Source organism: Ovis canadensis, chromosome 24, assembly GCF_042477335.2.
Source record: "Ovis canadensis isolate MfBH-ARS-UI-01 breed Bighorn chromosome 24, ARS-UI_OviCan_v2, whole genome shotgun sequence".
NCBI lineage: Eukaryota > Metazoa > Chordata > Mammalia > Artiodactyla > Bovidae > Ovis > Ovis canadensis.
The window spans coordinates 26,674,638-26,701,207 of NC_091268.1; the positions used below are offsets into that span (position 1 = coordinate 26,674,638).

A 26,570-nucleotide genomic window follows, 5' to 3' on the forward strand; every position below is an offset into this window, starting at 1 on the left:
GAAAACTGCCTGACACAACAATACAAGACCCAATTAAGACAAAACACAGCAACAACTTTAGATCAACCAGCCTGACGACAATTAATAGTGGGCATCAGAAAGAACTATTCTGCCTCAGAAATGGCAGAGATGCCCAGAACAGTTTTATAACAGATTTTTTTTTTTAATGGGCAGAAAAAAATAAAGTCTCCTTTGGATGCTTTTCTGTACAATAAGTGAATTGAGACAGACATGTTTACAGGGAGCTGCAGAGAATCACACGTGATGGGAGAAGAGATGGCAGTTGTTGAGAGTGATAAAGGGATGCTATTCACTGTGGGTGTGATTTAAGGCATTAAGCTCAATTCAGAGCAGTTTCTGAAATGAGCATGAGTATTTGCTTCCCCTCATTAGGGGAAGAAATTAGTTTGGCACTATTGATCTCTTCGTAGAAGCACCAGGGAAAATCACTATCAAAAAGCAGGTCGGGTGTGTGAAGTTCTCTGAGACAAAATACACTGCATGGACTGAAAAACAAAAAAGCTATCTCCTAGAATTTTATAAGAGGGCTCACAGTTAACTGTGCCGAAGCTTACAATTTCTAGTATATAATGTCAGTCCCTGCACATGTGCTAACCTCACATCTCTGGTCTAAGTCAACGGGATCCAAAACATGACAAAACAGAGATGTTCTTAGAAACACGTGAAGAGAGAAACACGTAGAAATGGCCAGAACCCTTGTAGAAAACATATCTTAAATAACTGTACACATGCTTTTCATGTTACTGAAATCCATAAATAATGAACTACCACCTACAGAAACATCACACGAATAAAAGCAACTGGTTAGAAATACAGTGACAAGTCTTAGTTTAGCTGGTATAATAAAGTGCCACAGTCTGGATGGCCCATAAACCATAGCCATTTATCTCTCATGGTTCTGAAAGCTGGAAGTCCAAGATCAGGGTGCTGGCATGCCAGGATTCTGGTGAAAAACCTCTTCCAGGTTGCCAACTTCTGGCAATGTCCTCACATGGCAGAAAGAAGAGTAGAGAGCTCTCTGTGGGTCTCTTTTATAAGAAAGTGAAAGTGAAGTCACTCAGTCGTGTCCGACTCTTTGCGACCCCATGGACTGGAGCCTATCAGGCTCCTCCATCCATGGGATTCTCCAGGCAGGAATACTGGAGTGGGTTGCCATTTCCTTCTCCAGGAGATCTTCCCAACCCAGGGATTGAACCCGGGTCTCCCACATTGTAGGCAGACACTTAACCGTCTGAGCCACCAGGGAAGTCCCTTTTATAAGAATGCTAAGCCTAATTATGATGGCTCCACCCTCATGACCTAATCACCTCCCAAAGGTCCCACCTCCTAACACTATCACTTTAGGGGTCAGGTTTCAACCTAATAAACTTGGAGGCAACACATTCAGTCCACAGCAGTGAACAAAGGCAAAAATGTGAAGCATGTTAAATATAGGATTTTAAATTCTCAAAATTAGGAAGATAGAAAATTTCTAACATGGGACACTAAAGGAACTATAAATGCTCCAAGATGCTAAAAAAAAAAAAAAAAGAAAAGAAATTATGATTGCTAACTGTAAATAATATGAGAAGATTTCACTAATTGCAAAAAACATAAAATGTGCCCACGTGAAAGATTCATAGCTGAACATTTAATATTCCTCCAAACTACCATAGCACTTTGCCTATTTCTTTCTTATGATATTAATGATCATTTACTGAGGGATTCAGGGCTTTCCTAGTGGCTCAGATGGTAAAGAATCTGCCTGCAATGTGTGAGACCTGGGTTTGATTTCTGGGTTGGGAAAAATCCCCTGGAGAAGGGAATGGCTACCCACGCTAGTATTCTTGCCTGGAGAATTCCATGGACAGAGGAGCCTGGTGGGCTAAAGTCCATGGAGTCCCAGAGTCGGACATAACTGAGCAACTAACATTTTCACTTTCAAACAGTGACCAGGGTATATGCCCGGAATCGGCTAAAACACCTGAAAAGGAAGGAGCTTAGATGTTCAGGTGAAGAAACTAATGATCAAGAGTAGTTAAGAACACTGCCCAATATCTGCCTCTCAGGATTATTCTGATATCAGCAGGGAAAGGACAGTGTGTTGGGTCCTTAGGACCACCCCTAGGTTGGATGACTTGGGAAGGGGACTCACAGGACTCAGCACCTAGTACTCATGGTGTGATTCATCCCAGCAAATGCACACAGAGCCGGATCAGCAAAGGGATCAGGTGCACGTGCAGGGAATCAGGCGCCAGCTCCCGAGAGCCCTCTCCCAGTGACTCACACAGGCCTCCTCCAGCAGTGAGATGCTACAGCACATGAGACGTGCTGTGTATCAAAAAGCTCCTTAGAGGCCCCTCACCCAGGCTGCTCACTGGGAGCTGGTCCTGCAGGAGACTGCCTGGCATAGACCAACATCCCAGGCTCACAGAAGGAAAGGAGGACATCTATCTATGTGGTCAGAAAACATGTGAAAAGATGTTATACCATGTTATATCATGCAGTATAAACCACATGTTGATGCGGTCCAAGCACAGTGAGGCCCTCGTATCAGGTCTGGGAATAGTGGGAACCTCACCCTCCGCCCCTCCCCAGAATCCAGGTTCCCAGGCGCCAGCCAGGGGCTGGCCTTGTGAACAGGCCTTTCATACAGGAAGTCTCAGGACTGCTGGCCTGTCTTTTCTGCACAGATGGACTATTCATTAGACAGGGATGGTGCAACTGGTAATCCCAACTGGAAAAAAAATAGAGTAAGATTGGGTCACTGTCCCTACCACACACAAAAGTCAGTTCCAAACAAATTAAAGACCTGAAATATACAAGAACTTTTAAGCCTTTAGGAAAAAATTTTAGAATATCTTAATAACTTCAGGATTGAGCGTTTCTTAACTAAAACAAAACAAAATGCACTGACCTTATTAAAGGAATCTGACGCACTGGACTACATTAACACTTAAAACTTCCACTCATCAAAAAACAATGTAATTTTAAAAATGAAAAGATAATTAAATCGAAGGAAAGGTAGCAACAACCAATTTAAGCTGACAAAAGATTAATCTATAAAAGACATATATAAAGAACTATTCCAAGTTACTAGAAAAAGACATATATATCTCAATGGGAAAAAAATAGGTTGAGATGAACAGACAATTCAAAAGGAGGAAATCTATCTACGTGGTCAGAAAATATGTGAAAAGATGCTTAACCTTTCCAGTAATTACAAAAAGGAAATTGAAACCACAATGAGGACTCAACTTCTGCTTCCAGCCAAGGAGGAGGAATACACACTAGGTTTACCCTCCTGCCTGGAACGATGAAAACACTGGACAAACCATATGACCTGAGGGCATTGAAAACAGTGAACTGGGTCACGGCCATCAGCGATCATAAGAGACAGGAAGCAAGTAGGGTGAGCCCTACAGCTGCCCCGATACTAGTGCAGAGTTTCCGGGCCATGCTGAGGGAAGGAGACCCAGAGCCTGACCGTCTTCCTGAGTTAAGAAAACAGAGCTGAAGTCCAGGCATCAAGGGCATGAGGGCGGAGAACAAGCAAGGAGAGTCACTGACAAAGAACTTCAGATACTTGCTGAGTGTCTCAACCCCCTGCCCCCAGCAAGCCTCTAGTGAGAACTGATCAAGGCAGGTGAGGCAAGTACCCCAGGCCAAGGAAAGAAACTCTTCTAAGGACTAGTGGGGAACAGTCCCCAGTGCTCACACAGGGCTGGGAGCAATTCCCATCCAGAGAGGAAAACCTCCGAATTCATGAGCAATCAGGCAGAAGAGACATGAAGACATTTGCGTTAGCGGTGGGGGCAAAATTAGTCCCAAGCCCAACTCTGCACTGGTCCTGCATAACAAACTTAAAAGCAAGACTGAAAGGATTAGCTGTTTCCAAAGAACAACTGTGTCCAAGAATGCCTCCAAAACAGTTACAGGAAGAGAAAGCATCTAGCATCCAACCAGGTAAGATTCATTACATCTGGAATCCAACTAAAAACCACCAGAATTGCAAAGAAGTAGGAAAACAACACCGAGAAGAGGGAGAAAAGGTAAGCAGTTAATTGATTAATGCAACAGAAGAGAATAAGAACTGAAAACACCTTACATGTCCAACAACAAAATAATGGATAATGGTAAATTACAGTACACTCGTATGCTGGAATACTCTATAGCAGTGAAAAATAAATGAACTAGGATGATTCGTGGGACTGTGGATGACTCTGACATACAGCTGAATGAGAAAAGCAAGTTGTGCCAGAACATATATAGGATATAATACTGTTTACACAAAGTTTAAAAGCATGTAAAATAAGCCTATATGTTTCTGAGGTATACATACACATACAGCAAAAATATAGACACACAATTTTTTGAAATAAAAAAAAAAAACAACTCTTAATTTAGGATAGTGCTTATCTCTCAGGGAGAAGTTGCCAGCTGCCTACCTAATAACCATTCTTTTCTTACTTGCAGAACCTACATTTTGATAGCAGTAAAAATAGTTTCTGTCAACAGCTACAATTTCCAGTACAATTCTGGTATCTTTGGGATGAAAGTCATTGGAGGGGCCTCCCTGAAAAACCCTTTTGCCACTGGCATTTTTCTTCTTCATGGAACTATGACGTGATGGCTGTAGCTCCAGCAGCCATTCTGTAAGCATGGAAACAAGGGCCACTCCCTAAAGACAAAGGAGCACAAAGCTAGAACAGACTGGATCCCAGGAACGCCTACCCCAAAACTTCTCATTACCCAAGAAGAAAATATATATTTTCCCTTTTATTTGGATATTCTGTCACATGTCCTTAATCTCTAACTGAAACTAGCACACAGGCGGCTTCAACAGCATTGTTAATGTTTATTTTGTAAGCTGGCTGATAGATACACGTGTATTCATTATATTAATCTCTAGGCTATTTTTGGTGTTCTTTATGCTTTTTAGTTTTTCTTAAAGACTCAAACATTTAAAACTCTTAGCCCAATACTTAATCCTCAGCAAGATTTTGAAGACTCAATGATAAAATGTACAAGAAATGCCTACAGTAGGCAACTCAATAAATAAGCTGAATCAGAAATAAAATGAAAGCTTCCTAAAGTCACCAAGCTAGCAGACAGTGGTGCCAGAATTCAAACCCGATTTTGTCTGATCTCCAGCTCTAAGCAGTTCCCCAAACACCCTAAATTAACGAGTAGATAAACACAACTTTGCCTTGAAGATAAAAGTTTCTCATAATAAACTAGTTCTGGTTTAGAAAATCAAACACAACAGGAATCGAGCAGAGGTTAAAGTGCTATTTTAAAATGAAAAGCCTCATTCTTTCTTTCAGAAAACCTATTAAAAGAACATCATGTGTTGTAACTGGCAAAAAAAAAACATCCCTTGGATATTAAAAAGCCTGCTTGATGTTAGTTTATAACATACACGTGCACCTGAATTGCTGTTTGGGTTTTAATGAGCTGCCATGCTGGATAAGAAACTCTTGTGTTATGTATTACTCGACCACACAAACAGGGAAGCTTTGTTTAATCTTGACAGCTCCCACTTAATTCTCCCTAACTGCCGTCTGTTCAACCACAGTTGTCTGCAGATTGGTGAGAATAAATCAATTTGTGTCAGCCTGAGCAGATCAGATTTATTAAACTCTGAAAATTAGTTTATTGAGGGCTATCTTGGCAGGTAAACAAATGAATAAGCAGAGAGAGATTGTATGGAATGGTATGAAAAATCTATATGGTCTATCCTGCCTGGGTGGCAATACCAACTCCAAATTCGCTTGCCTTTCAGATTTACAAGCTGAAGACTGACAGAAAGGTGAAGATTTTTCTAAGCAAATTCGAAATGTCTGAACCATCATAAAGTCAGCACAGTGTGAGTTCAATTTTTTTCTTATTTTCATATTACTTCGTGTGTGTGTGCGCTCTGTGTGTGCTTAGTCGGTCAGCGGTGTCTGACTCTTTGCGAACCTTTGTACTGAAGTCCACCAGGCTTCTCTGTCCACAGGATTTTTTTAGGCAAGAATACTGGAGCAGGTTGCCATTTCCTCCTCCAGGAGATCTTCCCGATCCAGGTATTGAACCCACATCTCCTGTGTCTCCTCCACTGTAGGCAGATTCTTTACCCGCTGAGCCATCGGGGAAGTCTCCTTTATCAACCACCAAAAACATTTCTCTGATTTCTTAACATGTTGTTATGGACTGAATATGTGTGTGCCCTGCTAAATTCCTATGTTGAAATTCTAATCCCCGATGTTATGGAATTAAGAGGTGGGGGAAGGTCTGTGGGAGGTCACTAGATCATAAAGCAGCAATCTCGTGAATGGAATTAGTGCCCTGATAAGAACAGACCCAAGAGAGGTGTGCTTCCTCTCTGCTCTCCACCAAGTATGAATTCAAGGAGAAGGTGGCTATTTGCAAACTGGGAGAAAGGTCCTCACCAGACCGAAAGATCAGAAAAATGCAGAAGCGGAGGCACCTGGACAGAGAGCTATGGAAAGATCTTCCATTAAGCTCTGTTTCCCAGCCCCCCAGAGCTGGTCGGTTCCTCCAACTTTCCAGGATGCCTGTATTTTAACTTTTCCTTCAGTCCTCTGAACCACTTCTTATTCTTTCCATTGCTTTTTATTTATTTATTTCCCTCTTAAATTGGCCACTTGGTTTCCGGTGCTTGAAATCAAAGAACCCTGAGCAACAAACTAAAACGTCCTCCTCCCTCCTCTAGGCAGGTATCCTCTGGTAGACGACACCAACCCTACCTGTGCGTGTGTATGGGGACGACTGCCTGTAGCTGAGTCTGCAGTGTGACCTGAGCATCGGGCAGTGGTGGGGTGGGGTCAGGAAACACCTCACTCCAGCTGAGCTGACCATGTGATCTCTTCTGGGACCCTGAAATTGGGCCTTTGGAGATGGATGCTTCTCACTGAAGAGCTGAGGTGTGAAATACTGTGAAGGTGATCGGGGCTCATCCTGTATGTGCACCCAAAGCAAGAAAGCTGTCTTCCACAGAGTAGAGGCCAGGTGGGCCCAGGGCTGGCTCAGGTCATGGGCTGATGTCTGTCCTGTCTGTGTCCCCACACCTCCTCACCTTCCAGGGCCTCAGTGACCTTGCATCCCATGAACTCCTCCTGAGACCCATACGCTCCCCATCCCCATCCTCAGTGCTTTTTTTTTTCCCTCTCAAGCTAGTCTGAACAGGCTCCTCTTTCTTATAACAGAGTCGCCCTCTTCCACATCCTCATAACCCCCGATTTCTCCAGAATCCCCTGTGCCCACCCCACCATCCTGTCCCCATGACACAGGGTATTTTGAACATTGTTGTCATTCAGTCACTAAGTCATGTACGACTCTGCAACCCCAAGGACTGCAGCACGCCAGACTCCCTGTCCTTCACTGTCTCCTGGAGTTTGCTCAGATTCATGTCCACTGAGTCGGGGATGCCATCCAACCATCTCATCCTCTGCTGCCTTCTTCTCCTTTTGCCTTCAATCTTTCCCCGCATCAGTGTCCTTTCCAAGGAGTCAGCTCATCGCATCGGGTGGCCAAAATATTGGAGCTTCAGTTTCGGTATCAGTCCTTCCAGTGAAAATTCAGGGTTGATGTCCTTTAGGACTGACTGGTTTGATCTCCTTGCAGTCCAAGGGACTCTCAAGGGTACAGGACCTATTTTCTAAATCTGTGGCGTTTGTGTTTGCTTTGCCTGAATCACACGCCCTATGGGAGCCCTTCACCCCCACATGGTTAAGAGTCTAACCTTTGGGATTTCCAACCCTATTTGGTGACTGACACAGGAAAAGAGGAAATGCAGCTGCTTCTCCAGTGTGGATCACGGAGAACCTGGACTAGATGAACCAAAATGGCCAAGAGTGAGGCTCTGGGTTACTGGAAAGTTTATTATGGTCATTTCTTTTTTTTTTAAAGGAGGTGACCTCCCTGGTTCTTGACCCCTTTCCTCTCTGGTGTCTGTTCTTTTAGTCTCTGATTCTTTACATGGCACAGCGTTATCAGGCAGAAGAAAACAAGAGAGATATTTGATCCTTGAATTTCATCTCAATAACAAACAGCCACACCCAGGTACACTGTGCCCTCTGAATTCACCCACTTGAGGTTTCATAGTCTTGGTCTGACGACAAATGCAATAACCAATACTGGTTTTGAAACTTGCTCTGTCTCTAGATCATTTTGACAGGATGCTTTCAAGGCAGACCAAAAACAGATGAAGCCCTCTTAGTTCAAGGCAGCTGTCACAAGCAACTCCTTGTTGGTTTCCGGGTTGGGGCATAGGGGGTGGGGTGGGGGGGAGTCTTCCTTCTATAAGAAGGTCCCTTCCCACGAACAGCAGTCATATTAAATACACTGTTGGAGGAGCAGTTTTTACATCTGATCTACACAAATCTGATTAAACCAACCAAGGGCATGGGTGTACAAGCACATTCTTTGGCCTTACAAAAGGCTAAAATGCAGAGACCGTCTTGAGATCCCTGCTGCCTTCTATTTATAAAAATCCAATTTTCACCAGTGCTTCTGTACTGCCTGAGAGAAAGAGGGCAAGAGGGGGAATACCAGCTTTTCTCTGGCTTTACCAATTGACCAAATTAAAGAAAGTACGAAAGTAAGCAGGAAAAGGTGGGGTCAGAAGCTCCATAGAACTTCTGCATGCAGGAAGTGGTGGGGCAGGAGGCATATTCCACATGAGGCCGAACCAGTCCCTGTCTCTCTCTCTCTCTCTCTCTCTCTCTGTGTGTCTCTCTCCCCGGCCTGCGGCAGCAATAGTTGAGTCAAATGGTCCCCAGGAGATGTCTGCTGGCACTGGAATTCCATCATTTTTATGACCACTATCACAGTGACCCTCGTGGTTTAACCTCTGAAATTCTCTCAGGGTGACCCTTTTACGAGCACTTCAGTTCACATCTCTATGTATCTACCAGCTATGCAGTTAGACCATGTGGTGCAATAGGTATAAATACTTTGGACAAGGTTCATAGGCATATAAGCAAAACTAATTCCTTCTCTGTCGCTTCTTCCCATGAAAACGGGCTAGACACATTCAGCAACTTTGGCAGAAGTGCTTGAGACTGTGTGACGGAACACCCAGGTTAAGGGGCATGTTTGAGATGTGCACTGCGGGCTCTGCTGGGTGCCTCGAAGCAGCAGACGTGGGTTCAGATGCAGCCCCTCGGAGGCAGGTTCAACAGTACATCCACAGGACAGGCGACGGGGAAGGCACGCTGTCCATACTAGACGTGTGGACACGGGCAGCTACGGTTGTGACTAGCAGCCCCGCGTGGACAGTCTCGAGGGCAAAGGAGGCAACGAGAGGAGTGACCTGCCAGAGGGCTGCATCTCACACACGCAACGCTGTGCAAATGGCTCCTGGGGAAGCGGCAGCAGACACGTCTTTATTTAACAGCGGTTAGTGATTTGCTCGAGAAATGCCAGGAAAGCCAGCCAGCGACAAGATAAATCAGACAAGAGCAAGCAATCAAAGGGTATAGTGTTATTGCTTGGAGAATCCCAGGGACGGGGGAGCCTGGTGGCCTGCCGTATATGGGGTTGCACAGAGTCGGACACAACTGAAGCGACTTAGCAGCAGTAGCAGCATGGGAAGCTTAGGGTATAACTTTTAACTCTTGAGATCAAAGTTACAGATCTCGACTAGACCGCTCTCCCCAGACATGTCCCCAGACGCTCAGACGCTTTTCCTACTGAGAGCTGAATGTTTATATTAAATGGGTGGATCAACAATTTGCCAGGTCTCATTTTTGAAATTTTTAGCTACAATGCCCTGAAAAACGTTTTTCTTCACAAATTACCATCTGAGTCTGGGAGAATCTTTTGGTAACACGTCAAGGGTGACCAACCCACTTTGTTTGCCCAGGACCGAGGAGTTTTTCAGGATGTGAGACTTCCTAGTGCTCTTAACTGGGACAGTCCACATCAAATCAGGCTGCTTCCCTGAAACTGGAGCAATACGAAACTGGAAAAGCACCGTATTCTCCATCTGCCTATAAGGTCTGCCTACCAGAACAATATGGACTTCCCTGGTGGCTCAGACGGTAAAGCATCTGTCTACAGTGCAGGAGACCCAGGTTCGATCCCTGGGTTGGGAAGATCCCCTGGAGAAGGAAATAGCAACCCACTTCAGTACTATTGCCTGGAAAATCCCACGGACAGAGGAGCCTGGTAGGCTCCAGTCCATGGGGTCGCAAAGAGTCAGACACAACTGAGTGACTTCACTTTCACTTTCATCAGAACGATATAGGAGGAACTTAACAGACTTGAAAATAAAAACTCATAAATAAGTCTTGGGGATGTAATGTATAGCATGGTATACATTATTATATATGTATTATACATATATAATATATATTTATTATATTACATATAAGTATATATATTATTGTTATATATATTATACATGTTATATATGTGTTATATATACTACTGTATTATATACATGTATTAGTATGACAGCTAATAATGCTGTGTTGCATATTTGAAAGTTGCTAAGAAAATAGATCTTATAAGTTCTATAGGAAAAAAATTGTGTAATTATGTTTGGTGACAAATATTAACTAGACTTACTATGATTATCATTTCACAATATATACAAATATCAAATCATTATGTTGTACACCTAAAACTAATATAACATTACACATCAAGTATACCTCAATTGAAAAAAAAAGATTCAGGAATTCCCTTGTGGCACAGTGGTTAAAAATCCGCCTGCCAGTGCAGGGGACATGGGTTCGATACCTGGTCCGGGAAGACCCCACATGTGGCAGGGCAACTAAGCCCGTGCACCACAGCTACTGAAGCCCACCCTTGAGAGCCTGGGAACTGCAACTACTGAAGCCCGAGGGCCTAGAGCCTGTGCTCCTCAGCAAGAGAAGCCAGGAAGCCTGCGTACCTCAACCAGAGAGGGAGCCCTCACTCACTCACAACTAGAGAAAGCCTGCGCAAAGCAATGAAGACACATTGCAGCCGATAAATAAATAAAAAATTTTTTTAAAAATTCAAATTCAAAAAGTGAAAAAAGATACAGAAAGCTCATATGACTTAAGGCTTTGGGTTTTCAGAGCCTCAGACCCTAGGCATTGATATTCCACGTGGGGGTCTTAGCAGCGGAGGTCTAGTGAAGGAATAATGGTCTGCACCGTGACGAGCATCATTCCCTCCAGATCAAACCAGTCCTAACGGCAACCTTGTAAAAAGTCCTCCCAGCATGCTGTCAGACGATGCCTGATTAAAACACTGTGTCATTATTTACAGGAGACGGTGGTGTGTCAGACTATTTGACTGAAAAGACCATGTTTCCAAATAAATTTGGTAGCTAGCTAGGGCTGATCTAAAGCCAGCAAAACAAACAGCAAGGAAAGGCAGAAAAGGATCCAGTCATTTGGACGAGTCACGTAATCAAATGACTTCCCAGGGGGCACAATGGTGAAGAAGCTGCCTGCCAGTACAGGAGACACAAGAGACTCTGGTTCGATCCCTGGGTCGGGTAGATCCCCTGGAGTAGGAAATGGTGACCCACACTCCAGGATTCTTGCCTGGAAAATTCCATGGACGAAGGAGCCGTGTGGGCTACAGTCCACGGGGCCTCAAAGAGCGGGACGTGACTGAGCACAGACACATGTGTAATCAAATACCCTGTCTCATCACAGGGCTCCCTGCTATTTTCCTGTGTAAGCTTTTGGAATATTCTGAGTAAGAGGTGGAGGGTCAAAGAAAGAAAAAACAGAGCCCCTTTCTAAACCTCACATTTCCACTTCCTGCAGGAAAAAAGGACAAGCACCACTGCCTGGTCCGGCATAGCGTCGTAAGGATGACAGAAACCAAGCCAGGACATCACTCTCTAACGGCTCCAGCGAGGTCCGCCACTGGCCCTGTAGTTTATGACCTTGTCTGATCCTCTAAACAAGCCAGGAACATAGATACCATCTCCTCTGGCTTCCAGATAAGGAAGCAGACACTCAGTGACATCTAGGACCTTGCCCATGGCCAAATAGCTCGTAAATGACACTTAGTTTTAAATCCAGGTCTGCCTCACTCCAAAAAGCTTTATGCTTTGAGCTCCTGCCATGTGTCAGACACTGGCACGTTCTAGGATACAAATGGATGAATGGCAGAGAACCTGTCCTCAAGCGGTTCACAGCTCAGCTCAGTCGCTCAGTCGTGTCCGACTCTTTGCGACCCCATGAATCGCAGCACGCCAGGCCTCCCTGTCCATCACCAACTCCCGGAGTTCACTCAGATTCACGTCCATCGAGTCAGTGCTGCCATCCAGCCATCTCATCCTCTGTCATCCCCTTCAAGCGGTTCACAAGCTGGGAGCAAATACAAGAAGGGCCATTATAATAGTCATTAACAATGACTGACAACTCCTCTCATGGTACAGTGGACGGGCGTCCACCTGCCAAGGTAGGGGACACAGGTCTGATCCCTTGGGAGGATTCCACATGCCGCAGAGCAGCTAAACCCATGCACCACAGCTACTGAGCCCACGTGATGCAACCACTGACGCCTCCGCACCTAGAGCCCATGCTCCGACCCAGAGAAGACACTGCAATGAGAAGCCCGTGCACCGCAACAAAGATCCAGTGTGACCGTAAAAAATAAATAAAATGTTTAGAAAGAAGAAAAAAAAAATGACTGAGTGCTTACCAGGTGCCAGATACTGTGTGAAATGTTCCCCAGTCAATATTTCAGGTAATCCTCCTACATGTCCACAGGGACAGCTGCCATCTTCAATGTTGTACAGAGCCTGAGGCTTAGAGAGTTAAGTAACTCAAAGTCACAGGGTGAATCAGTCATGTCTTCTGATTCCAATACCCAGACTCTTAACTGGATAGCGCATCAGACAAATGCAGAGGGTGACACGGGTTCCAAACCACATTAGTGAAGCAGACCACTGAGTTTAAGGCAGAAAGAATCACTTTTTAAAAACCTGGTACTTTGGAAGTTTTCAAGAAGAAGAGAGGAAGGGGAGCTGAATCTCAAAGGAAGACAAGATGATGAGGAGGACAAGGATGACAATGACGGCAGAGTAATGAAGCTGGAGGGGACGGGGGGGCTGGATGGTTCAGGCATCATTTATTCCATGCCTATGTGCTGCTGGCCCTGAATGTTCATCATCTCACCTTATTTCCACAACAAGCCTCTAAAATTGGGTGCCAGGACTTCCCTGGTGGTCTAGTGGCTAAGACTCCATGCTCCCAATGCAGGGGGCTGGGTTTGATCCCTGGTCAGGGAACTAGGTCCCATGTGCCACAACTAAGAGTTTGCACACAGCAGCTAAAGATCCCAAGTGCTGCAACTAGGACCCTGCACAGCCAAACAAACATTATTTAAAAAAATAATAATAAAGTGGGCACCACTGTCAGCCTCATTTAACAGAGGAAGAGGACCAAGGCCACACGGCCCATGCCCAGCACCTCTGTGGGCACAGGGCAAAATGAACATGGGAAACACACGCCATCACTGGATAGGAGAACTGCAAAGGCAGGCTGCAGGGAGGGGAGCAGGACTGAGGTCCATCTGAAATAAGAACACTACAAGGGTGGTGGGACCAACCCTGTGGCACCGAGGGCATGGCAATGGAAGCAGCAGAGAATGCAATCGGGAGGCAGCTGCACAAGTTCTGGCATGAGTGTCTAGGGCTAAGAGGACAGAGGCAAATCAGGGTGACAGGGGGACTGGGCAGGACTGGGAAGGGGTTGCGTAAAGAGGAAAGATAGCTTAAGACAGCTCAAGACTGAATCCAAGGGCTGCCCTGGTAGCTCATGGGTAAAGAATCCACCTGCCGATGCAGAGTTGGATCCCTGGTCTGGGAGGTGTCTACATGCCTTGGAGCTACTAAGCCCGTGTCCCACAGCTGCTGAGCCTGTGCTCTAGAGCCTAGGAGCCGCAACTACTGACCCCATCTGCCACAGCTACTGAAGCCCACATGCCCAAGAGCCCATGCTCCACAACAAGAGAGACCACCGCAATGAGAAAACCGCACAGCGCAACTAGAGAGTAGCCCCGGCTCGCAGCGACGGCAGAAAAGCCCTCGAAGCAATGAAGGCCCAGTACAATGGAAAAAAAAAATGAATCCACAAAGGTCGATCCTTATAACTGAGGGAACAATGAATGAGAAGGAAGCTCTAAGAAGACAGTGGGTTTGGTTTTCACGTGATGAAACTGAGATGGAGTGGGACAGACAGACCTGGGGAGAAGCACGGAGCAGACTGTGCCCCAGGGTGGTAAGTGGGCAGCACTGGGAGAAGGGGCTGTGGCATCATCTATCGGTCAGGTTCTCTGTTGCACACAATGCACTCTGGCTGGTTTGAACAGAGAAGCAATTTATAAAGAACATTGGGTAGCTGAGGGTCTTACAGACAGCTGGAGAACCAGGTTTTAAAGCTAAGAAGGCAGAAGCAGCACCTCCAATCATGAGCAAAAATGCTTCCATGGAGAAGGGCTGGCCTGGGCTCAGACCCTCCCAGGTTACCCGCTGACACCGCTGCTGGTGATGCTGGATGCTAATAACGCTGGGACCCCATCCACTGCTGCCCCCCGGAAGTGGATATAACTGCCAACCCCTGACTGAGACAGATCCTGCTCTCTGTGTCAACAGCTGAAGATTCAAAATCTGCTTCAAGCGGTCTGGGGGGTTGAGCCTGGGTCACAAGCCCAGGTCCTAGCTGCATGGGAGGCTGGAAAGAGCATCAGGGCATCTGGCTTCAGTCACAGCAAGACACCCACGGGAGGGAAAGTGGAGTTCAAAGTAATGGAAGGTCAAGATGAAGGGTGGGACTTCCCTGACAGTCTAGTGGTTAAGACTCCATGCTTCCACTGTAGGGGGAGAGGGTTCAATCTCTGGTCAGGAAACTAACATTCCACATGCCACGTGGTACCACCAAAAAGGGGGGGGGCAGGAAAAGACGGACGATAAATGTCCACTGCAGGTGCCTTGTTCTGTCTTTTCTAAATAACTGATGGTTAAATTTGCCCCTCACAGGCAGAAACATTTTTTATGTCTCAGAATGAACAGAGTTTAAGATGGCAGCCACTTTCATCACTGGTGGAGTCCGGAGGCTGCTATAAAGATATGGTCTATTTTCCTGCGTTTGGGGGCCCAGTGGTCCCAGGGCCAGCAGGCCTGGTTACTGAGAATAACAAAACTGTCCTCTTTTCAGAAGTGTTGGCACCAGGTGTGTGGAAATCCCTGGATTAGAGACTCTGGGGACCGTTTTTAATTTACCGGTAAGTGGAGTTTTAAAATGTGACATCTTTGAGTACCGCTGCCCGGGTCTGTTAAACAAAGAGGAGCAATTCCCATGCCAGCATCATCCTAAAGCTGATAACACTAAGGGGACTCAGGGCTGGTGGGATGGCCTCGACTGTAACTAAACAGCACCCTGTTTCCAATCGCAGAAACGCGCTTCACCCTTACTACAGATGCTGCATCTGGAATACGGAGACAGGCCATTTTAGATTTTGGAGGTTTAGCTCCAAAAGCACAGCTGTGGCTGCTGCTGCTAAGTCGCTTCAGTCATGTCTGACTCTGTGCGACCCCATAGATGGCTGGGCTAGCAGTCATCAAGTTTGAGATGGGAACTCCTGTCCTCCCCCTCTAGCACTTCCTTCCCTGGACTCACGTAGCCTCAGCTTGTAGGATGGCAGCAGATAAAGGATGCTCCCTTGGACAGCTGTGACTCCTCCTCGGGGGTCCAGAGAAAGGAGTCCAGGCTCTGAGTTACTGAGCTGGGCTCAGCCCCAGGATCACCTCCCGGTGGGCAGAGCTGGGCAAGCTGTCTGACCTGACCGTTTGCTCATCTGGAAAAAGGGTGAGCACTATTCTTTCATCGTAACACAGCTACCTTAGTAGCTCTGCACTACCAAGAGCCCTACTCTTTAGAGCAACGAGCTTTTCCCGACCTCCAGAGGGTCCCTTAGTTGACCTAATGATAGGAAGGAATCAAGGAAGTCTGTTTTGTTTTGTTTTTTCTTTTTTTGAAGTGATTGCATCAGAAATAATAGGGGGCGGGGGGACATCCCTGGTGGTCCAATGGTTAAGAACCTGCCTGCCAATATGGGGGACACAGGTTCAACCCCTGGTCACAGAACTAAGATCTCATGTGCTGTGGGGCACCTAAGCCCCCTGTGCACAACTACTGAGCCTGCATGCCTAGAGCCCGTGCTCCACAACCAGAGAAGCCACTGCAATAAGGCCCGAGCCCTGCCACCAGACATCAGCCCCTGCTCGCCACAACCGAAGTAAAGCAAAGCCTAGCAATGAAGGCCCAGCATGCACAAAAGGAACGGGGAGCTCTCTCTGGTGGTCCAGTGGTTAGCACTCTTCACTGTCACTGCTGAGGGCAAGGGTTCCATCCCTGGATCCCTAGTCAGTGAACTAAGATCCCACAAGCTGTATCACACAAGCCAGCCGAAAAAAGAGAGAGGGAAAAAAAAAAAAAGAAACCAATGAAGTACTGACACCTGCTTCAATACAGATAAACCATGGAAACATCAAGCTCCGTGAAAGAAGCCAGTTACAAAAGACCGCACATTATATGATTTCATTTACACAAAATGGCCAGAACAGACAAATCCATGAACACACAAAGTAGATTAGTGGTTGCCTAGGGCTGGAGATAAGGATGGGGGGGAGGGATGCAGAGAGGAATGGTTAATCTGTGAGAAAGCAGGCTTCTTTAGGGGTTGACGAAAATGTTCTAAAATTGACGGTGGTGGTGTTTGCACAACTCTGTGGGATATACGAAAAGCCATGGAATTAGACACTTTAAGTGGGTAAATTATATGATATGAATTAGATCTCAATAAAAAAAAATAACTGGTGGAAGTAACTGTAGTTACTGGATGGTATTAAATGCCAGACAGGGTTTTGAGCACTTAAAAGTTTTATGAGACGCCTACCATAGTGGTATCGTTATTATCTGCATTTTACAGATAAGGAAGCTCAGCCACTGAGAGAGAAGTCAATTGCCCAAGGTTACCCAGTCAGTAAACAGGGGATCCCACATGTGAATCTGACTTCAGAGCCGTGTCCTTAACAGCTGCACGTGCACACAGAAGTGTACTGGTCACCACAGGACTCGGGGTGCCCCCAAGTAGGGGACCGTTCAAACTCACGCCGGAATCTCGCCCGGTGAAAAGAGCGGCACAAGTCTGAAGCCGATGCTACGGAGACAGCAGAAACGACAACAGATGCTGCGCTGCTTTTTTCTTCCTTCTGCACAAAGCACTCTAGATGCAAGTGAACATAAGCTTGACAACTTTCTGCTACTTTTCATGAAAAATTAATAACTGTGGGCTTCCACTAAGAAGCAGGTCAGCGTTGGGGTGGAACACTGATGTCCCCTCCCCCGACCTCCGAAAACCTTTTGCTTGCATGCGTGCATGCTATTTCACTTCAGTCGTGTCCGTCTCTTTGCGATCCTACAGACTGTAGCTCACCAGGCTCCTCTGTCCATGAGATTCTCCAGGCAAGAATACTGGAGTGGATGGCCACGCCCTCGTCCAGGGGATCTACCTGACCCGGGGATCGAACCCAAGTCTCTATGTCTCCTGCATTGGCAGGCGGGTTCTTTACCACTGAACCACCAAAAACCCCTGTTTGGGTTTCTGAACCACGAGCAGGGCAGGGACTATCTAATACTATGCTGATTTTAAGGCAGCCTTCTCTAACCCACCCAATCAGCACTGCATCTGTTCACGGCACCATGCCTGGAATCACCATGCCTTAAACCTGGTGGCTCAGACAGTAAAGTGTCTGTCTACAATGCGGGAGACCTGGGTTCGATCCCTGGGTCGGGAAGATCCGCTGGAGAAGGAAATGGCAATCCACTCCAGTACTATTGCCTGGAAAACCCCATGAACAGAAGAGCCTGGTAGGCTACAGTCCATGGGGTCGCAAAGAGTCGGACATGACTGAGCGACTTCACTTCACTTAAGTCACTAAGACTACTGTTTTATTTCATTTGTAGAGCTTTTCACTTCCCCCTTCTCTCCCTAACTATAAGCTTCCTGAGGACAGGCATGGAGTTTATTTCTTGCTAAGCAGTGCTGGCACACAAACAGACCCTCCACACATACTTGCTATTATTGATCAGACAAACAAATAAGTAAATGGATTAAGGCTGAATTACCTGACTTCACCTCCCAACGGTCAAGGGCACAAGGAGTGATGGATGCAACAGGAAGACACTTGGCTGGAAAGCCCCAGGATTGGGAACACACTGTCTCAAGCAGCCTTCAATGGAGCTCAAGAAAATGATTTATTCCTTCAATTAAAAACATTTGCTTTCATCTAGTCCCAGAGAATTTATGGCACCATAATCCTTTCCATCTCAAATCCTTTCCATTATCTTTTCCTAATTAATTGAGGTATGTAAATTTGTTTGATCTAAATCTTTGCCAGCATAAACATTACTCACGTGGTGATTCTGCAGCACATTGCTGGCTGATCAAGTTTAATCAGGTTCTACCGGTTTTTAAATTATACATGATATTAGACAAGATTCATTTAACTCTGTATCTAACAGCTACAACTTATTACATTGGCTGCTCCCAGACATTTATAGCAAGTCGCTGTTAAATCATTACTGTGAATCAACTTATTGTTGCTGTTTAGTCGCTAAGTCATGTCCAGCTCATTGCGACTCCACGGACTGTAGCCCGCCAGGCTCCTCCATCCATGGGATTCCCTAGGCAAGAATACTGGAGTGGGCTGCCGTTTCCTTCCCAGGGGATCTTTCTGACCCAGGGATCGAAAGCCCGTCTCCTGCATTGCAGGTGGGTTCTTTACTACTGAACCATAGAGAGAAGCCCATGAACCAACTTAGGATATAACTAAGAAACTGTTTTGACACAATAGGAGACTTTGGTATGATATAAAATATACTTTGATGTATTTTTGGCAAAAAAAAAAAAACAAAAACACAGATTAAGGAAAGTATATTATCCAAGTGAAATTCCTCAAGCTATTACCTTACAGATCAATACAAAATCTCTTCACAAAAATATTTATGGATTAGGACAGCAGTATTTCACCCAAATAACACACAAAGAAAGGAGCAGTAAATTTTTTTATACAACTCAAATAATATATGAGGGAGCAATATGTAGAATTCCAAAGCTGCAGACAATTCTGGAGGGGATGAAACACCCTTCTGCAGGGGTTTCCGCACTGAAACGTGCTCCCTTTCCCAGCCTCTTGTTATCTTTTTCCTTTCACATTCCGATCACTTGACCAATTACTTGGGAACTGAATTCCTTCAGGATCACACTTGTTTTTCATCTTTCATTTACTTGGAGATAATAGGCCCATTACGGAGGTGAAATATCCCAATTCCAGATAATGAGTGTTTAGAGCAAAAACGATAGAAGGAAAGGTTAAATATTCCAATCAGCTAAGCACAAGCTAGAAAGAGGCTGGTTTTGTCTACGCTGCACTGGTGTGCCAGGGACTCTGTACGCTCTGGGAGCACCCCCTGACCACCTCAGGAGCCCCCGAGGATGGGTGCAGTGCGGAAGTGGGCTCCGGAGCTGATCTGCTCAGTGGCCTGCGCTGCTCAGGGGGCTGGCCTGGTGTTTCGGAACAGACTACCAGGGGTGTTTGGCCTAAAAGGCCTCTGCAATCACCATCCACTACAAAGGAAAGAAGTAGGGATCCAACCTGAGAGAGAGGTATGCTCAGTTGTGTCCGGCTCTTTGTCATCCCATGGACTGTAGCCCACCAGGCTCTTGTGTCCATGGGATTCTCCCAGGCTAGAATACTGGAGAGGGTAGCCATTCCCTCCTCCAGGGGATCTCCGCGACCCAGGGACTGAACCCGAGTTTCTTATTCTTTACCACTGAGCCACCCGGGAAGAAAGGTAGTCAGTCCGTAGAACAGGGGTGGAAATCCCAAGATGACAGCTGTGAAGCTTAGGGAACAACCAACCAGGAAACAGAGGGCTCTAGGAGAAATTTCTTTAAGAAGCTGAAACCGATAGAATGCCTAATATTTTTAAAGGTACTGACATGAAATGTAAGCCATTCTAGCTCTGGGAGAAGGCACTGAGGTTGAACCAGTATATTTAAAAACTGAGAAAGCGTTCTCAGATGGCAGACAAAAATGAGAGTACTCTGATCATAAGTGATTTCTGCTCCCTGGTTCCTTATTCCTCTGTTGAATCACAGAGCCCATGAGGAAAAAAGCTTTTTTTTTTTTTTTTTTTTTAAGATCTTCTTCCCATTCCAGTCTCCAAAGCACCTGTGCAAATCCATTGGATTTTGCCCAGTCTGACAGGCTCGCTGGTCAGATAAGCCTATTCACGGACCTCACACACAGGTTACGACTCGTACTTCTAGATGTCCCCTTGTTGGACATCATATTACTTAGCGCCCCAGAAGAGACCCTCACTAAAGTTTCTTTGAAATCCAAGATTTCCCAAGGGACTTCCCTGGCAATCCAGTGGTTAAGACTCTGCGCCTCCACTGCAGAGTGGAGTTCAATCTGTGGTTGGGGAACTAACATCCCACATGCCATGCAGCACAGCCAAACAGAAAAATAAATAAATAAAAATTTAAAAAATAAAATCCACCTAAGATGTTCCAGAAAAGGCTGTGATCCTCTTAGACACAGGTATGACTTTGTTTCTTTGATACCAGTTTCTTTTCTGCCTGGCTACGTCTGTGTTCAGTTGCATCAGGTTGTGTCTGACTCTTTGCCACCCCAAGGACTGTGGCCCGCCAGGCTCCTCTGTCCATGGGATTTCCCAGGCAGGAATCCTGGAGTGGGTTGCCATGCCCTTCTCCAGGGGGATCTTCCTGAGATCTTCCAGGGATCGTACCTACTTCTCACACATTGGCAGGCAGGTTCTTTACCACTGAACCACCTGGGAAGCCCCTTTGTCTGGCTAACCCTCCATCTCATCAACCACAACAGCCCTGAGGACCTGCCTCCCTCCCTCCAGCCCTGACTTCCTATGTGAACTTATATTTTCTCTGGTCCTGATTGGTTGTTCCTTACTTATATTTTCCCATTGTCTATTTCTGTCTGCTTTAAGCCTTCTCAAATGCTTCCTGGAACAAACAAGCAAGTAAGACAAGACTCTCTCAATTTCAGTTTTTGATCCAAACACTGGAGAGAAAGCATATGAAAGGGTTTTGGGTTTTTTCCCCCCTTAATCAAAAGACGACTGTTAAGTAGCTCCTGTTATTCAGCTCATTTCAAGGACTAATCAAATGTCCACATTTTCCTAGCTACAACTAAGAAGTGTTGTAGCCCTTAATTAAAGGTACAGGTTCTGCCATCGAATTTATACTTTGGTCAATTATATGACTAGTCAGACAAGAGCGTGTTCACAAGTATACATGGATAAGGGCTCAATCTGGGATTCACAGGGATCTGTGCATCTACATGGGAAAAAAAATACAATTCCACTGACCTCTAACCGAAATTCAGCATTTCCTCCTACCATGATGTCAGGCAGAAAACCACAGAGGTATTCATGCCCCTGTGACTGTGAAACCAACAGAAATCACGAGGGCTTTTCACATCCTGTTACAGTTGTTAACGATACCTCGAAACGTTGCTTAAGCCAGCACCGCTTTGAAAGTATGGTAGTTACTAACCTCGCTATTAGACTGTGTTCTGTAATAACAGATCAACAAAGAGGCATGTATTTCTCTAGCAAATAAATTTTAAAATATTTTGAGGACTGTATTTCAAGATTATTTGTTTCTGTGAAATTCCATGCATTCTATTCTATGCACTTAGAACATTATTGTGAGAGGTGATCCAGAGGCTTCACCAAGCTGTCAAAGGGGTCTGGGCACAGCACAGGCTGAGATGTCCTGACTCTGGCAGCAGGCACAGTGCCTCTGCCATGAGGCCCCGTGGCAGACCCTGGCAGGGGTGGGAGGATGATCACATTGCTTCAGACCACAAACGGCATCAGAAGCAACTTTGCAAGTGATGATCTCAGTTTGCTAATGCGTAATATTAGGTCAGTTAGTTCAAACCACTTTCCGTTAGCTCCAGCAGAAGGAAGGCATTGCCACTGATTGCCTGGATTTTTCAGCAGCACTGATAATGGACACGAAGGATCCCGGGAGTCCTGGGCTAGCTGACTGCTCCAGGTTGCCACCATCAAATGTTCAGCCTGCATACAACCTACCAGAAGAGCTGAGGTCGGCAGCCGGGCACTCAGGGCCTGGTGGTATTTTCACCAAGACGCATCACTTTTGTACATCCAAAACAGAACCCCCCTGTAATGTTTCTATTAAGTCGTGTGGTAAATTGCCTTTAAATCATGGCATTTCTTAGAGCTTGGTATAGGCACATAAAAATAACAACGGAAGGCTAATTATACAGCCGAGGAACTAAACATGAGCTAGCTGCTGCTGCTGCTGCTGAGTTGCTTCAGTCATGTCTGACCCTGTGCGACCCCATAGATGGCAGCCCACCAGGCTCCCCGTCCCTGGGATTCTCCAGGCAAGAACACTGGAGTGGGTTGCCATTTCCTTCTCCAATGCATGAAAGTGAAAAGTGAAAAGTGAAGTTGCTCAGTCGTGTCCGACTCTTCGCGACCCCACGGACTGCAGCCCACCAGGCTCCTCTGTCCATGGGATTTGCCAGGCAAGAGTACTGGAGTGGGTCGCCATTGCCTTCTCCTTGAGTTAACTGTGCTTCTTTTAAAAAACAACAACAGGAAAAATTCCTTTTGTAAGAGGAACAAAAGGGCTCCCGTCGAGTGGAAACCTTCTGAGTATCTAGGGTGTGGTAGGCAGTGCGGTCAGAGATGATGTTGCACAGAAGAGATGCTACAGAACCAAGTGTGGCTAATCCCTGAGAGGGGTCCTCCCGGGAGCTGCAGAGCCAACTGCCTGGTGTTTACACACTGCGAGTGCTGGAGCAGGTCTCAAACCAGCCGATCCGTTTTGACTTCAAGCCTAAAGAACAGCTGATCTGAGCACACAAGAAGAACCTCTACCGGCAGCACTGTTAAGATGATCACTCCAGAGGGGAACTGAGAGGAGAGGAATGCAGTGAAATTGCATGGATGCAATGCAGTCATTAAACGCCTGACAGAAGCCTCTGTGTATCAGCGTAAAAGGATTTTCCTGGTGGATGCAAGGGGGAAAAGCAAGGCACTGAACAGTGTGTACAGAATGATGACACTTACGCAAGACCAGGTTGTTCAAAAGCATGCATACTTCAACTATGGTGACCCCAGCGGATGGATCCAGGTGGGGGTTACACAGTTTGTTATACTCACAGATACATTATAGATTTTAAATCTTTACAGAAAGAACATATTCACATATTGTTTGCGTGTTACCAGTCACTCAGTTGTGTCCGACTCTGCGACCTCATGGACCGTAGCCCGCCAGGCTCCTCTGTCCATGGAATTTTTCAGACAAGAATACTAGAGCAGGTTGCCATTTCCTACTCCAGGGGATCTCCCCGATGCAGAGATGGAACACGCGTCTCCTGCAGTTCCTGCTCTGGCAGGTGGATCCTTTACCATTACGCCATGGGAAGCCCCGTATGACTTGTGTAATTTAAAAATCTAATAAAATAACCATAAAACAGATCCACAGCTACCTGAGTTTCAATCCTTCAAAAGATGAGAATGATCCAAAATAATAAAAACTTCATGTTTCCAAGTATCCCTATTCCTTATTTCTAGGTCAAGCATAAGCTTTTGTCTGTTTTATTCACTGATGTAGCACAGGCATCCAGAACAGTGCCTGGTTCACAGCAAGCATTCAATGCTGCTGCTGCTGCTGCTGCTGCTGCTGCTGAGTCACTTCAGTCGTGTCCGACTCTGTGCGACCCCAAGATGGCAGCCCACCAGGCTCCCCCATCCCTGGGATTCTCCAGGCAAGAACACTGGAGTGGGTTGCCATTGCCTTCTCCAATGCATGAAAGTGAAAAGTGAAAGTGAAGTCGCTCAGTCGTGTCCGACTCTTCGCGACCCCACGGACTGCAGCCCACCAGGCTCCTCTGTCCATGGGATTTGCCATGCAAGAGTACTGGAGTGGGGTGCCATTACCTTCTCCGAAGCATTCAATAGAGATGTTTTAAATAAGTGAACTGATTAGTCATCTAATCCAGAAACTGGTATCTGGTACCTACCATGTGCCAGCCACTTGCTAAGGACTCTGGGAAACACAGTGATTCACTTGACCTCCGTTCATTCGATTCACACCCTTCGCATACCCACAGCGTTGGTGTTAGATAAAAAATCTGCTGCCCTTTAGGAACAAAGAACTCGGCTTGGGGAAAGGTGAACTGTGGAGGTTGGAAGGAGGCGATAAAGCCTTTTCCCAGCCCCAGCCTTAATCCTGGCTTTGGTTTTCCAAAGTGTGCCTCTAAAGCTTTACTTATCACAGTCTGTCTTGTACCAGAGTTACATTCATGTGTTTGTGCCTGCCCAGCTGGGGAAAAATGAACACCAGCCTTCCTGGACAGTGTGAACGACCGGAGGACAAATGGCTTATTCTTTGCCTGATGCCAAGCACGCCAAAGCATTCCATCTTGCTGTATTTCCCAGTTCCACCCGTTCATCACGGAATCAGAGATCTGCAGTGGGGAAGGAATCTTGACGGTCATGTGGCCAGAGCTACTTGTATCTGGACCTCGGCCCAGCCCTTCACATCTAATTTAAGATGGCGTGTGTGTGTGTGTTAGTTGCTCAGTCATATCTGACTCTTTGCAACCTCATGGACTGTAGCCCGCCAGGCTCCTCTGTCCATGGGAGTCTCCAGGCAAGAATACTGGAGTGGGTTGCCATTCCCTTCTCCAGGGGATCTTCCCAACCCAGGGATCAAACCCAGGTCTCCTGCACTGCAGGCGGATTCTTTACCACCTAAACCACCAGGAAAGCCCCTAAATTAAGGTGAGGGGCTACCAAACCAGATGAAATCGAATCTGCCAGCTCTCTTGGGAAAAGAGTTCCACGTGTCAGCAGTTCTGCTGCTCACTCGCACAGCGTCTTCCACTCCTAATCACCATGCCGCTGGTCCCTTTAACTCTCCAGCCTTTCACAGCCGTATCTGCAGAAACCCAGTTTTCTCTACCTTGAAGTGAAGACTTTTCCACCTAAGTGGATTATTCTGCCGTTACCTGTAGCATACATCATCTTTGTGCATGGACCCTCTCTTTCAATTCGTCAGAATCATTTCCAAATTCAATTTCATTTTCATATTCAGTCACTCTGGTCCCAACAGAAATGGTTGCCCAACTTCAAATATAAGTTGCCTGGGAACACTTTTAACTTTGAAAGTAAAATGTGGCCACTGTGCAATGGGTGTGCCGAGGTGAACTTGGGAAAGGACATTAAACGGGAGGGAAGAAAGAGCCTTCTGCTTCTAGTGATGAAAGGTTGCTTTATCTATAAATTCCGAAAGATCAACACTGCAAGTTCACATGTACTTATATAAAATGCTTTGGGCCAGAGCTGATTTGAAAACTAGAGTTGTTTTTTGTTTGTTTGGGATTTTTTTTTTTTTTTTGGCTGTGTGACATGTAGGATCCTACTTCCTCAACCAGGGACTGAATCAGTGCCCCCTGCATTGGAAGAGCAGAGCCCTAAACACTGGACTGCCACAGAAGTCCCCAAATCTAGTTTTTCAAACTTTAAAATGGCAATACCAGGCAGAGCGTGCTGTGCATGCTCAGTCGCATCTGACTCTTTGTGACCTCATGGACTGTAGCCCCGCCAGGCTCTTCTGTCCATGGGATTTCCCAGGCAAGAATAATAGAGTGGAGTGCCATTTTCTTCTCCAGGGAATCGTCTCAACCCAGGGATTACACCTGGGTCTCAAACCTGGGTCTCCTGCATCTCTTGCACTGGCAGGTGGATTCTTTACCACTGAGCCACCTGGGAAACTAGTAAAGCACTTATTAAACTAATGCTAAGGCAGGCTGAAAGATAATACCGAAAAAGCTGGCTTAAAACTCAACATTCAAAAAACAGAGATCAGGGCGTCCGGTCCCAACACATAATGGCAAATAGATGGGGAAACAATGAAAACAGTGACAGACTTTATTTTCTTGGGCTCCAAAATCACTGCAGATGGTGACTGCAGCCACTATATTAAAAGACACTTGTCCCTTGGAAGAAAAGCTATGATAAACCTAGAAAGCGTATCAAAAAGCAGAGACATGACTTTTCCAGCAAAGGTCTGTACAGGCAAAACAATGGTTTTTCCAGTAGTCATGTACGGATGTGAGAGTTGGACCATAAACAAACCTGAGCACCGAAGAATTGATGCTTTTGATCTGTGGTGTTGGAGAAGACTCTTTGGAGTCACCTGAACTTCAACGGGATGAAACCAGTCCATCCTAAAGGAAATCAGTCCTGAATATTCACTGGCAGGACTGATGCTGAAGCCAAAGCTTTAATACTTTGGCCACATGATGTGAAGACCCAACTCATTAGAAAACACCCTGATGCTGAGAAAGATTGAAAGCAGGAGGAGAAGGGGACGACAGAAGACGAGACAGTCGGATGGCATCACTGACTCAATGGGCACGTGTTTGAGCAAACTCTGGGAGATGCTGAAGGACA

The 26,570-nt window shown here is 46.0% G+C and overlaps 1 protein-coding gene and 1 non-coding gene across 2 annotated transcripts in view; one reads left to right on the forward strand and one right to left on the reverse strand.

The window, feature by feature from the left end:
* CPPED1 (calcineurin like phosphoesterase domain containing 1) overlaps nt 1–26,570 on the reverse strand; it is a 133,478-nt gene that overhangs the window by 74,554 nt on the left and 32,354 nt on the right. The window lies entirely within an intron of this gene.
* TRNAC-ACA (transfer RNA cysteine (anticodon ACA)) lies at nt 10,032–10,103 on the forward strand. Its single transcript has one exon. It is a non-coding gene; the product is annotated as a tRNA-Cys (tRNA).